This window comes from Sarcophilus harrisii, chromosome 1 (genome assembly GCF_902635505.1).
Source record: "Sarcophilus harrisii chromosome 1, mSarHar1.11, whole genome shotgun sequence".
Lineage (NCBI taxonomy): Eukaryota > Metazoa > Chordata > Mammalia > Dasyuromorphia > Dasyuridae > Sarcophilus > Sarcophilus harrisii.
This window is the reverse complement of record NC_045426.1, coordinates 78649741-78664092: the sequence shown is the minus strand read 5'-3', so window position 1 is coordinate 78664092 and position 14352 is coordinate 78649741. Positions and strand designations below refer to the sequence as shown.

The 14352-nt window shown below is 32.5% G+C and overlaps 1 protein-coding gene across 1 annotated transcript in view; it reads left to right on the top strand.

Moving 5' to 3' along the window:
- RAMP3 (receptor activity modifying protein 3) overlaps window positions 1–14352 on the top strand; it is a 58696-nt gene that overhangs the window by 19229 nt on the left and 25115 nt on the right. The window lies entirely within an intron of this gene.

Here is a 14352-nt window from a genome sequence, read left to right as displayed (position 1 = left end):
ACCTTGAACTTTTAAAGCTAAAGTCTTTTCCAGGTCCCCAGTCTGAGGCAACACTCATCTAGTAGTTAAAGGCTAAATAAGAATTGCAGTAAGAGATGGCCTAGTTTGCTTTCATAAAAAAAAAAATCAATCTGGGAGGGGCAGATATTCAGAGTTTCTAGTTAGAACAGAATTTAGGCAGTGAGCTAAGGAATGTGGTTTGAATTGCCATTTGAACATACTGATTCTCAGTTAAAATCCCAATTTTCAAAGAAGTCACATTTTTACCTTTTTTTGAGGACAAAAACTTCTCCTGGAGCATTCAGAGCCAGCAATCAGAAGTATGAAAGAAAATTAAGATTGAGAGACAAATTTATTATTAAGACACTATGCTTTTTGCCAAGTGGTGATTGACATGTTCTTGTCTTTGAAGATTGCTGCCAGGCTTTAGATTCTATAATTCTTCTCTTCTTTCTGATGTGGTGACAGCTCAGAACAGTAGAATTAGCCTATTTTTCTTGACTTTTGCAACAGAAACTAACCCTATAAGCTTTTGTGAGCATTGAAGTGTGCATATGTGATTTTTTCCCCCCCTCCAGTAGAACAAATGAAATCAATGCTCAAGAAAGGTGTGAAGTTGATCCTTCTTAGAGAATTTTTTCCTCGTTGAAGAAAATAAGTCAGAGAAAACTGGCTTGTTCAAATGTTCTATGGATGAACATCATGTATGAATGTTTGATTATTTCTTTAGTGAATTAAAAGGCAAAATATTTTTAAAGGCATTACATGAGTGAATTAAATTTCTATTCCAGAAAATAACCATTTTAATACAATTTATCCAAAGATGTATGTGTAGTTGGTAAAATGGGAATAGAAATGGTATATTTGAATATTATTAGATTAGCTATATTTACATGTTTATTTGTGGCATAATCAAATGTTTATACTTTTTTAAAAAAATGGATGTGAGATCATCATTAATCTTCTAAACTCGGAATCTGTCTATTGATTTGATATTGTTGGAATTTCTTTAGAGAAGTCATTTGATACTATGTGCCTGTCTCAATAATGCAAAGTGACTAGTTTCTTTATACCTTCCTGGGTAGTAGAAAGAACACTAGACTTGGGTTTAAAATGTTAGGAAAAAACCAATTTCAAGTCTTTGGTCCGTTTGTTTATTAGCTGTTCAGTTTTCAATCACTTCATATCTCTGCTCTCATTTCCCCGTTTTTAAAATAAGACAATTGGATAGTCCAGTACTTAGCACTTCCCAGCATATAGTAAACACTTAAAAAGTACTTTTTGATTGACTGGCCGATAGTCCCAAATGTCTTTTCCAGTTCTAGCATGCTATCATCTTTGTAATAATTATTGAATGAGATTTGGAAGGAATTTCAGAAATTATCCAGTTCAACCCATACCTGTCCAGGAAATGCTTCCACATCTTTCCAAAGTGGTACCCCTTTATTAGAAGGCTTTCCAAAGGGTTTGAATAATTACTTGTCTGACATGGTATGAATGAATAAATGATTGAAAGAAAAATAAAAGAACTTATTAAGCACTTATTATTGGTTAGACACTGGGCTAGGCATTGGATACAAATACCAAAATGATCTTCCTTGTTCTCAAGAAACTTAACAGCTTAATAGGAAAGATTATTTCTATTTATTTATAAAGGGAGGAAAAGAATAGGAACTATTTCTGTTATCTATCTAGTTATATTATATAGTTATATATATAATGCATATATACGTAGATATGCATATATTTCCCTATTATATTATATATAATCTTTATTATTATGCCTCATACACATGTATAAATGTTTGTATTTATTTGTGAAGGGAGAAAAGAAAGCATTTACTAAGTACCTATTATATGCCAGGTACTCTGCTAAGCACTTTACAAATATTATTTCATTTGATTTATCTCAATAACTCTGGGAAATAAGGGCTATTATTATTCCTATTTTATTGTTCAGGAAACTGAGGCAGATAGAGATTAAGTAATGCCTAAAATCATACAGCTATTAAGTATCTGAGTTCACATTTGAATTCAGGTCTTCCCAGCTCTAGGTCCAGCACTATCCATTGGACTTTCTAGATGCCTTTAAGGAGGAGATAGCCAGGTAAGGAAATTTTAGTTTGCTCTCAACATTCCTGTGATTCCCCAATCAGAGCAGTTGATTAGCATATATATATTTTAAAGAAGCAACAGCATTGTTTGATTGCTGTTTCTGCAGCAAAGGATGGAAAATCGATGGAAAAAGGAAAGATTAAGCCTGGTGACAAGGGATGTGGAGTGAATATGAAGCATTTATTTAGAATATGAAGCAGCTAAAAGGATAGGGCAGTATATTATGATGGGCTTTTCCCTTTTGGAATCAGTAGGACTGTGTTACCCCTAATATCCCTTCCAATACTGTAATTTTGTAGTTATTCCACCACTGTTTTAAGACCTGCAGGAATGGAAACTTAATTCTTTCAATCATAATGCTTTAAACTTTAGAACTTATAAAAAGGAAAGACTATTTGCATTTATAAATTTTAAACTTATATTTTGTTTGTCGTTATTGGCTTGAGCTTGTTGACTTCCATCTTTCTCTTTGTTGTACATATTCCTTTATTGGCTATCGGAATTTGAGCTAGAAACCTTAAATTCCCCTGGGCACTGAGATTTGTTTGCAGAAAATGGTTGCAATTTCTATTAGTTTTATTGTCCTTTCTTACTAACTTCTTAATGTTCATTATTATTGTCATTGTCAATCTTCCTTACCAGATTTTGACAAATATTTGTTCCAGTGATTGGATAAATATTTATACAGTGTCTGTTATATGTCTGGAACTGTTTAGTGCTGTGAAGAATACAAATAAATATAGCAGAATAGAATAAGCCTTTGAAGTTATCTCTCCTTATAGTCATGGCTAGGTGGTTCAGTGATTAGAATGGTGAGTCTGGAGTCAAGAAGACAAGAGTTCAAAAGTTAGATGTCTACTACCCGTGTGACATGGATCAAGTTACTTAACTTCTCTGCCTCAGTTTCTTTGTTTGTAAAATGGGAATAGTAACATCACCCATCTCCCAGAGTTGTTGTGAGACTAAAATTAAATATTTGTTTTTTTCCAAAATATATATTTATATAATAAAATTTGCAAACCTTAAAGTACTGTAAAATATTATTATCTCCATTATTCACTATTATTTTAAACAAATAGGGCAGAGTTGCTATTATCACACTAAATTTATTATACTCAAAAGAAATTACATATAATAGAGATAGTCTTTCCTGTTATTGGTACATAGGTACATTGGTATATTTGTGTTTGCTGATGTTTATAAGGTTCAGAAGAAGAAAAAAAGAAAAACAAAAGCATTCTATAAGAATAAGATGTTTTTTGCCTAGCACCTATTTGATCGTTTCACAAGGAACTGGTGGGATATTAGCAATATCTGTAATAGTCGAGATAGTTAAGCAGTTTCTGCCAAATTCAAATCCCTTGCCTCCTGGTGGGTTTTTGCCTTTGTCTGACGTGGCTTTTGGTATGTCTTGCAAAGCTGAAATCACACTTGTGGTTCAAATACCCTAACTCTTGGTCCATTCAAATATCCCAGCAGTGCCAAATACAGCGGGGGTAACTGATGTTTTCCTGTTTTTGAAAAAATAAATACATTTATTGAAGTCTTAAAAAAAAAGAATAAGATATTTTTATTAACTCAACAAGTTATAATTTCCTTGCAAAACACTTAATCATAGAAAAAAAATAAAAAGAAAACCAACTCTAATCTTCCCTCCTACATATCAGGAATCTGACTTGCATAAACCTACACAGGAAAAATGTGGATTGGTTCTCCTCTCCCTTATACCATAGCAGAATAATAGCCTGTTTTCTTTTCTTTGTTTCCAGCCTTAGCACAGTGTAGGATAATCTGCACCTACTGGGAATAATCTAGGGAATGGAGCACTGATCCCTTAATTCCCACTGCATCACTTTCAAAAATATGGATTGAAGGAGCACAGATGGAAAACAAGTGTGCAGCCTCTAGTCATCTCTACTCATGCAGTCTTTGCTCTCACACAGTGCTCTGGGGCCTAAGAAGGATGCCAAGTTTATATTCCCCATCTGACAGGCACAGCTCTGTGTTGTCCAGACACAGGCAGCCAGACCTCACAGAAAGTGATTTTCTCAAACCTGCCAAAGGGCTACAAGTTCAAAACCAGATGGTTGTATCTTATCATTTTTCTTCTTTAAAAGAAGTCACACAGTTTAATGTACTAGAAGTTGAAACAAATTGGAAATTGGGAAAAGAGGATGAGGACTGAAAATATGGAAGAAAATCAGAAAGATTCACAGAAGTAATAAAAAACCAAAAACAAATGTCCTAAAATTTAACCATATAAAAATTTATTTAAAATAATATTGCAGCTCTCTATAAGAGCCTTCATGTACTATCACCATTTCTAGCCACAAAGGGCATCTTTCCAAATTGTGTATGAAAATTGGTCAAATTTTAAAATGTAATTTAAGACTGAGTTAGTAGTTAGAACTTGGCAGCTAGGTGGTGTAGGGGATAGCATGCTGGGCCTGGAGTCAGAAAGAACATTTGAAATGAGTTCAAGTTGCTAGTCCAAGGTACGCAAAGATCTTTCTCCTTTAGGTCTCGGGGGTGCTATCAGGATTTTTTTTTTTGAGAAATAACAAAATGAATGAGGTTTCAAAAGAGAGGAGATGGGCAAATATCTCAGTTTTCTAAAAGGTAGGAAAGACTGACACTAAAAATCACATAGCAGTCCATATAAATCAGCATCCAGACACAGAGTCCTTTCCCTAGCATAACCCAATCAACCGTCAGGCAGCTAGGTGGCATAGTAAATAGAGTATGGATCTGGATCAGGGAGGCTTATTTTCCTGAGTTCAAATCTAGCCATTATTACTTATTAGCCATGTGACCCTGGGTAAGAGATTTACCTCTGCCTCAGTTTCCTCATTTTTAAGATAAGCTGAAGAAAAAAATGGAAAAGCACTCTAATATGTTTTCTAACAACACTCCAAATGGAATACGAAGAGTCAGACATGACTGAAGAACAACAAATTCAACATTTGTTATCTATTATTTAGATGAAGACATGGAAATCTTATTTATCACATTTGCAGAGGTCACAAAGCTGGAAGAGAGTGCTAACGTTTTGGACAACAGAATCACGATTGAAGAAAAATGTCAGGAGCTTGAAATTCAAAGGTTCCAGGCAACCCAATGGAATTTAAAGAGATGATTTAAAGTCTTGCACTGGGGTTTAATAAATTATTGCAGCAGTACATGACAGGGGAGACTGAGCTTGGTAACTAGTTCATGTGAAAAAAGATTTAAGAATGATAGTTGACCACAAGCTTAGTATGAATCAATGTGGTAACTGCACTTTGAAAAAAAAACTCAAACATAATATAACCATTAACACAATCATGGGATGCATTAATATGAAATGTCAAGAAATAATATATTGATTATATTTGGTGCTCAATCTATTTTCAAGTGATGTAATGTGTTATCACATTTTAAGGAGGACCATAAAGCACAATCCACACTGAAGAAATATTTTACTTAGTAACTGCTGTGTTGTATTAAAACTGTTGGGTGTTTAGGAACTAGTCAGTACAATGAAGGGCTGAAGTTACTAGTACATTTAACTAGAATAAGGGTAATATATAAGGAGAGGTATTTTAGTTGTCTTCTAATATTTTATGAGTTATAATATAGAAGAGGTAGTTGACATGTTCCATGTTTCTTCAAAGTAGTGGAAACTACAGGGAATAAAATTTTGACTTAATATTAAAAAGATATTTCCAACAATTAGAATTGTTTGACAATGAGGTAGAGTTCTTCATAAATAGTTATTAGAACCAGTGCTATATGGCATACATATGGTGAAAGCTGTTCAAAGTATTAATTTGTGCACACTTTATATATTCTATACACAAAAAACAATGATTTATTATGAGATTGTAGATCTTTATTGTATATATTCTGAATATCCTACTGTTGTCTTCTGTGTATTTTTAAATGTTTCACCGACACTATTTTTTTATTTCTTTCTATTTCTAATCATTGTCTACTCCCACTCTTCTATCTCAAATAAAAGTTCTCCCCCATAATGTGTGGTCAGTTTTTCAAAGGATGGTGTCTACATGTATTATCTCTTGGAACCTCAAAAATTTCAATCCAGTAAGATAGGTGGGGGGAGAGCAGGTGGTTTTGTTCCCATTTTATGAATGAGCAAATGGGAATAGAGAAGTTTAGTGACATCCTCAAACTTATTTTCTCTGTAAAGGAGAGGAAGAAAAAAACGTCATGAGATTAATAGAAAAATTGTGCAGATCTTTAGGGACCTCAAGTTGCTTATTGGTGCATATATCTCATATACCTTTTTTTATATATAAACACCAGTGTTCTTCTAGTAATGCTATATGGCTGCAAACAACAGAATTCAGTGAATTTATCCATGTTAAAATTGCAGGGTATCAAGTGCAACAGGAAAAAATACAAAGTGGAAATAATAGGCTGAAGTATATTACCAATGATGGCTTATGTTCTTGAAGAGGATTAGGACATTAAAAATATTCATGACCCAAAAGAAGAAGTGAGCCAATCTTGAAGTGAGAATGAGAGATAACAGATGGATAGATTAAGGGTCATTTTGGTTTTCAAAGAAGTATAACTAGAGCCCCAGTGGGCTCTAGTGGATCTTCTATGGAAAGAAATGAAAAAAAGTCATACAAATTGAGAAGGTGTGTAGGGATTTCTACCTGTATTGGTAAAGACGGCCAAGGTACTAATCTGATTACAGATACCAAAATGCTGAAATAATGCTTTGTAGCTTATGAATATGACATGTCATTCAGTCCTCTTGACAACATTGTGAAACAAATAGTGTAATTATCTTGGTTAGGAAACTGAGGTTTGAAGAGATTTTTTTGGGGGACTTTATCCAATGTTATACAATTAGTTTAGTGTTAGAAGTGAGGGTTCAACCCTAGTTTCCTGACTAGTAATCCAGTGAGTTTTTTTTTTTCTTAACTCACAATGGATGTGCTCAAGAAATTGAATATAGTAGCAATGTATGAAGGCAGTGAGGGTAGTTGATGAGAATAGACTTTCTTCTCCAATGGAGTGAAGTGTCACCATGAATAAAATTCTGGGCTTAGTCTGGGGAATTCATATCCTGCCTCAAATACTTACTAGCTGTTGGACTTTAGGCAGATCCCTTAATCTGTCTGCCTTAGTTTCCTCATCAATAAAATGAGGGATTGGACTCTAAGGCTTTTCAGATCCTTTGCAGCATTCTAAAGCTATGATGCTAGTTTCCTATGATACTATGAATTGAATTATTTTGCATATAACTTTTTATTGTTGATCTGGACCAGTTTTCCTTTTGGGTCCATGATAGCTTTCCTCAATTTTTTTTTTACCTGACTGGGAATTGGTTTGTAAATCAGGTTTGGGAGGAGAATAATACTTTTTAAAAATTAAGAATTAAACTGACATTTCTAGGACCTGGATTTTTTTTTTTGGTGATTTAAAAAATATAGATATCATTTATCTATAAATATAGATCTATAAATAAGACATCATCTTTCAAAAAAATTTGAATTTTTCATTAATCATGAAAATTAGGAATGGCTCAACCAGAGGCATGCTAAAAATGTGAACGTCTACTGTTTTTTTTTTTAAACCATTTTTCCATTTTTAAACCATTTAAACCAAAACTATGCATTTTATCTATAATTAGGATTATTTTTGAATAAATTTTACTTAAATTTATAACTTTCCAACTAGTTTTACAAGGTCAAGGTCTCAATATTTTCTTAAAGGGCTTTTCTGGCTCTGAAGTTTTATAAATAACAAATAAACTATGAACAAACATTTTTACATAAACAATTAGATATTAAGCTTGAAAAATTTGAAAAGGCAGACCTAGGTTTGAATAACATGTGAACATTTAATGTTTGCCACCCTTCAATTTCATGCTACTAAAATCTTAGGTGTTTTAGATACTTTAATTATTAAGGTTTGCAAAGTAAGCATGGCCAAGTCAATGCCACTCTGATAAAAAGGTATGTTTCTAATTTTTGGAACAGTTGTAAATGTAAGAAACCTAAATGAATCTAGATTTTTAAGACAAGACAATTGAAACGAACTTGGCTTATTTCTATATTTTATGGGATTCTCTTTCATTTTGTATGTCCCTGAGAATAATGGGATGTTTCCTACTTGGAAAAATACCATCCCAGAAAAGTCTTACTTTTCAGTTGGCAGATTCTCAGGGATGAATCTCTTCACTAACAGGCTAAAAATATTCTCCTTGCTCCAGTTGTTTGCTTCTCCACACTGCATTTTCATTGTCTTGAGACAATTCATTTTTAGTAAGACATTCTCTTCCGGGAGAATTTCTCCAAATTCGAGTTCAAATATATATGTTTTTAAATTTTCCTCCCATATTTATTTTATTTAAAGAAACAGAATAAGAGAAAGAAAAACAGAAAAGGAATATAAAACAAAATGAAATAAAACATTTTTTGGTTTTGGTTGATAGAAAGTCCTGAAAATTTTGTAAGTTTATTGAATGTCCATTTTTTTTTTTCTTGCTCAATATTTCAGATAATTTTGCTGGGCAAATAGTTGTTATATGACATTATATAACTATGTGTTATAATTATATAAGATTTTATGTTATGTAAGCCACGTTATATGGTACTTATTAAATAATTATATGTAATAATATAATATAATAAATAGTTGAACATGATATCAAAAATCAACAATAATGTCAATATCAAATAATCAATAATAAGCCACATAATTATATAACCTTTTGGAAAGCTTTAAAATGGACAAAGTACTTTTCCCCATAATGGCCCTGTGAGGTAGGCAATACAAATATCTATATCCAGAAATTGGGGCTTAGAAAACCGAAGTAATCTTCTCAAGGTCACAGAACCAATAAATTTCAATTTTAGGACTTGGACCCCATCCCTGTACTCTTCTTTGCTATGATGAATTTGTGTTAATTGAGTAAAAGTCATGAATTATTTTCATGAATATACATGGCACATTCACAGTAGATCAATTTGATTTGAAAGAGAATTTGCTAGAAATTCAGAGACAGAGATTTAACAAAATAGATTAGGTCAGATTACAAATTCCAGGCTCAGAAGTTTGGATTTGATTCTATAGATAATAGAAAATAATTTTATATTTATGATAAGAGCAGTGATGTGATAAGTCGGAATTTTTTTGGTCACATCTTAAATGGAGAAAATTTGCATTCCATTACAGAAGAGTGAATTTCCTCACTTTAGCATATAGGATAGGAACAAGAAAACATCTATGATGTTCTTAGAGGCAGCGGATAGCAAAAGAACCAAACTAATTCCATTTTGTGAACAACATCTATTTTGTGACTTAAAGTTTGATAGTGATTAAAAGCTTTGTGGATATGATTTCAGGTAAATACCACAAAAAGTGCTATTCAACTTGCAGTTAGTACATAATGCCCTTGTTGCTCAAGATTATATGACCTAATATGTTCTTCATTATTAACTGTAAGAAAGCATTATTCAGGGGGCATTTAGGTGGTACATGGGATAGAGTACCAACCCTGAAGTCAGGAGGATCCGAGTTCAAATTTAGTCTCAGACACTTAACACTTCCTGGCTGTGTGACCCGGGGCAAGTCACTTAACCCCCAAAAAGAAAGCATGATTCAGTGTCCTTGTACCTGCTTAAGGGTTCTGGATCCAGTTTGTTATGTAACAGTATGCCTTGCTGATAAATCAACATGCTCGGATTTAAATGTCTTGCTACTTATTTATTTCACTCATGACAGTTGGCAAGCCAGTCAGGAGGTTGAGAGAGGGATGCTGGCCTCCAAGACAGCCTCTTTGAAAAATCTCCTAGAATGTACCAAGAGACTTCTTCATGGAGGACTGCCATGGAGGTTGGACTCCCTCTTGACCTCAAATTCAACTTTTTGAGCTAAGGTAAGCTTCTACAGTATCAGAAAAGTCCCTTAAGGCAAGGCTCTTAAAGAAATAATGGGATCCAGTATTAGCATACTGAAAGGAACCTCTCTGGAGAAAGTCCTCATTTTGGAACCAGGAGAAGCTACCAGTTCAATTAGGAATACAAAAAAAGTGAGTTATTAAATTGTGTAAAATTTACTCTAAACCTGCAAGAGATTGAGTTAATAAATATTTTGGATTAAATTTTGTATTTTAGATTATTGTATATTAAAGAAATTGGGATTGTCTATTGAACAACACCATACCTACACCAAATGAATTATTGGTTTTACTGGGGTGCTCTGTTTAATGGATCATGCCCTTTGTTTCTTAAAGGGCTCACTTTTATTTTTCGAATTAATAATTTTGAGATTACTTTAAGAAATTGTATACCTGACTTTTGATTAAACTTTCAGTGGGATATATAAGAAGGAAAACTTTGCCAAAGAGTACATTTGAGTCTGTTTTATTTGTTTTGTCTGTGATAAATGTTGCTAACTTCTTGTAGACTGATCAGTCAAGGAAAGACGATGTTTTTTTTCTGAGGAACTTTGTCTCTCTGCCCACTATTTTTCTTTTCTTTTCTTTTTTCTTCTTCTTTTTTTTTTTAACTCTGGATAAATTGAGGAGGCAAAAAAGAGATTTAAATAAGAACAAAGGGAATCTTTTTTTCTAATCTGCAGAAATTTATTTAGAGACTATATATATATATATATATATATAATGTATGTATGTATATAAACTGACATTCCAAATTGCACTTTGAATGCTTTTTTAAATAATTGTTGAATTATTTTAGTGAGTTTTCTATAAATATTTGTTTTAAGGAAAAGTAAAAATAAGACTCTCTGAAAGTTGCATGGAAACAGACCAAGAAAAGAGTAGTTTTTAAATCAGATAACTTAAAGTAAGTAAAATCTAATTTGGAGGAATGTTTTATGTTTTCTTTTGTGAGTGATAGAACAGAACTTAATTGTTTAGGTGAACTAAAAGCACTATAAAACTTAGGTTAAACTCTTAAAGGGGAAAAAATTCAGTGGGGAAAAAAACAAAATCTCAATGGAAATAAAGATTGATTCTATAAATAGTTTGGGATATAACTGGGAAATAAAGAATAGAGGAATTAAGCAAGTAGGAAAAATAATTTGAAAAGAAACAAGACAGATGAAGCCAAGGAAGTTGTCTGCATTGAAAGTATGAATAGAACATTTAAATATGAAGTATTTTGAAGTTTTGGAAAGGAAGGTTTGAGGAAGGCTTTTGATCTCATTGTGATAAGAAGGATATGAGAAACTACTTGATTATTCCTTGTGATATGGAAAATATGGAAATATAATTGCAGTGTTGAATTATTTAAGGATAGAAAACTAAATTCTGCCTTGGAAGGATCATTAGAAGGTTCTGTTTTAGTCCTTAAGTAGGGAATATACATTCATAAATTAAAAAGGGGTGAAAATATAAGACTAACTTTAAAATTTTTGGCAGTAGGCTAGGTAGAAGTAGCTGGTAAAATATTACCATTTGAAATTATAAACCCAAATTTGATTTGGTTGAATTTTTTCCTTAAATTATATGGTCTCATTTATGGTGAGATGTATTATTTTATTAGGGTAATTATGGTAAATCAGCATTAAATGCCAAATACATTTGAGTACATGTATCAGGAAGCCCAAATTCAGGTTTGGTCTCAAATTTTTTGGCTCTTGAACTTGAAGAAGTTCATCTTTGTTTATCCCAATTTCCTAATCTGTAGAAGGATAATAACATTTATTTCCCATGGCAGTTGGGATGATCAAGTGGTTGTTAAATGCTTAGTGCAGTGTCTGATACATGAAAACACTATAAAAATGTTAGTAAATATACTTTTGAATACATCATAATGGTCTTGAGTGCAATCAATATAGTATGTAGGCACTGATTTTTCTATGTAGAATAATTTAGAAATTCATTAAATCAAATTAAGGCCAACAGAGTGTTTTGTTTCATGTTTTAAATACATGCTATCATGTGTTATTTTCTTTGAATTATAAAATTTAGTGAATTCACTATTAGATTAGGCATGAAGCTGCTTTTCTCGTAGCATTCTAGATACAATAGTATATTACATTTTCTCTTTTAATTTGCATTCTGTTAGATTATTAATTGACCTATTAAAAGTACGTGGTAAAAATGTTTGAAAATGGTTAAATATTTAATGAGATATTTTGCTTTTAATTAAATAACAAGAATAACAATTTATTGTGGAGAGAAAGAGTAGCAAAGTTATATTATTTGTTACTGCACATCTGAGAAAATTATAATATTCTAATCCTAAACTGTGATTAATGAAAATTTTCTATTTAAGATAAGATTTGTTTTGTTGTTTTTATTTCATGTATGATTGTCTGGATTATCCAGATTGTCCACTATTCAAGGGAATGCCATGTGCCGTGAAATCTGAGAATTTCTACAATCCTTGGGAAAAGTTCAGGGAACAACTTTGTATAGCAAAGGTTAGCGCCTTTTGACTCAGTTTCCCTATTATTCTATTTTCATTTTTTGAATAGGAAAATTTCTTACCTGGTTAAATTCTGAACCTGGATTTTGATTCCTTGTGAAAAATGCAGAGCTATGTTGTGTGACTAACTATGCTTGGAAGCAAGCAGAACTAAGGGAATTTTCATTCATTATGGTTTATTATTATTATTATTATTATATAGGTAATTATATTATACATAATCAATATATGTAATTATTATGTTATAACAATTGACTTTGTTGTTACAATCTTGAAATCAACATAATTATGTCCCTCCTTTTCCCTTTCATAGAAAATTTTTGTAAACAGAATAGGTAAATAGTGGAAGTTTTGTGCAATACTAATTTATTAATGAAAAGACTAATACAGAAACAACTCTTTATATTTGCATCCCTGTTGTAGTAACAATCTTACCATTTCAATCAACTAATTATTCATGTATAAGATAACTCATACTTTTAGGATGATAAGGATAATATTCTCATAGAGAAGAATTTACAATTTATATCTGAAAGCAACAGGATCAATTTACATATGTGTGTGTATACACACAAATATACACACACATATATACATATATACAAAAAGCACACACACATACCCCATTGAGATGTATGTGTATGTCTCTCTATATATATCTGTATAATTGCTTTCCAGTTGTTTCAGAACCATAATATTCAAACTGGTTTTCACCACAAGAAATGGTTAGAGAAAGAGGTTATACTAGGTTTACTTTTCTAATAACTAGTTCAGGTTGCAGATTTTAGCAGAATTACCTAGGAATCTCTTCAAGTGTTTTGGAGCCAGAGGAGCGAATCTATTAGGAGGAACCTCCTTCAGAATGCTGCCCTGAGAATGAGACCAAATCCTAAATGTTTAAGGGAAGAAGTTTCTGGGAGACAAATGGGATATCTGGGATGTCTGGGACTCAAGATGAAATGTGCTGATTAAATGGACATTAGGTTACCAGGTACAAGGACCCTGAAATAACTTCAAGTCTCCTTGTAACCTGGTTAAAAACCTGTTCGTTATTGTATTATTTCAGTCTTTTGTTCTGTGGTATTTGCTGATTCTTGGTTACTTTCTTGTTGTTGAGTCACTTCAGTATGTAGTAGTTTGTCATTTTCTTCTCCAGCTCATATTACAGATGAGAAAACTGAAGCAAACAGGGGTAAGTGATCTGTCTAGGGCTATATAACTAGTAAGTATCTGAGGCCTGATTTGAATTCAGAAAGATGTCTTCCCAACTCCAGGCCAGGCACTCTATGTACTTCACCATCAAGCTTGAAGACATATAAATCTTCCCTTTTAAATTAGTAAGTGTTTAAATAAGTGATCCATGGGGGGAGGGTAATGAAAAACCAAACTAACTCCATTTGGTGAACAGCATTTATTTTGTGACTTTAATGTCTATATTCCTGTAAAAATTTGGTTCATATGATCGTCAGGAAAATACCACAAAATGCTCTTTATAATGTGTAGTTAGTACCCTTTGGTTTTGTCATGTTCTGTCCAATCAGAAAGAAATGCTCCTATTGCTCAAAGTTATGGCACCTAATATGTTCCTCATTGTTAACTATAAAAAAGTTATCTTATTATTCAGTCCTTGTAATTACTGGGGGGCCTTGAATTCAACTTGTTATGCAACTGGACAGTTAATGAATCTACACACTCAGATTTAATTACTTCACTTCTTACCAATTTAATTCGAAATAGTGATGCAGTACAAAGTGGGCTAAACTTGGGATCTGGAAGACCTGCGTTCTTAGCTTGGCAAGCCTGGAAAAGTCACCTCGTCTCT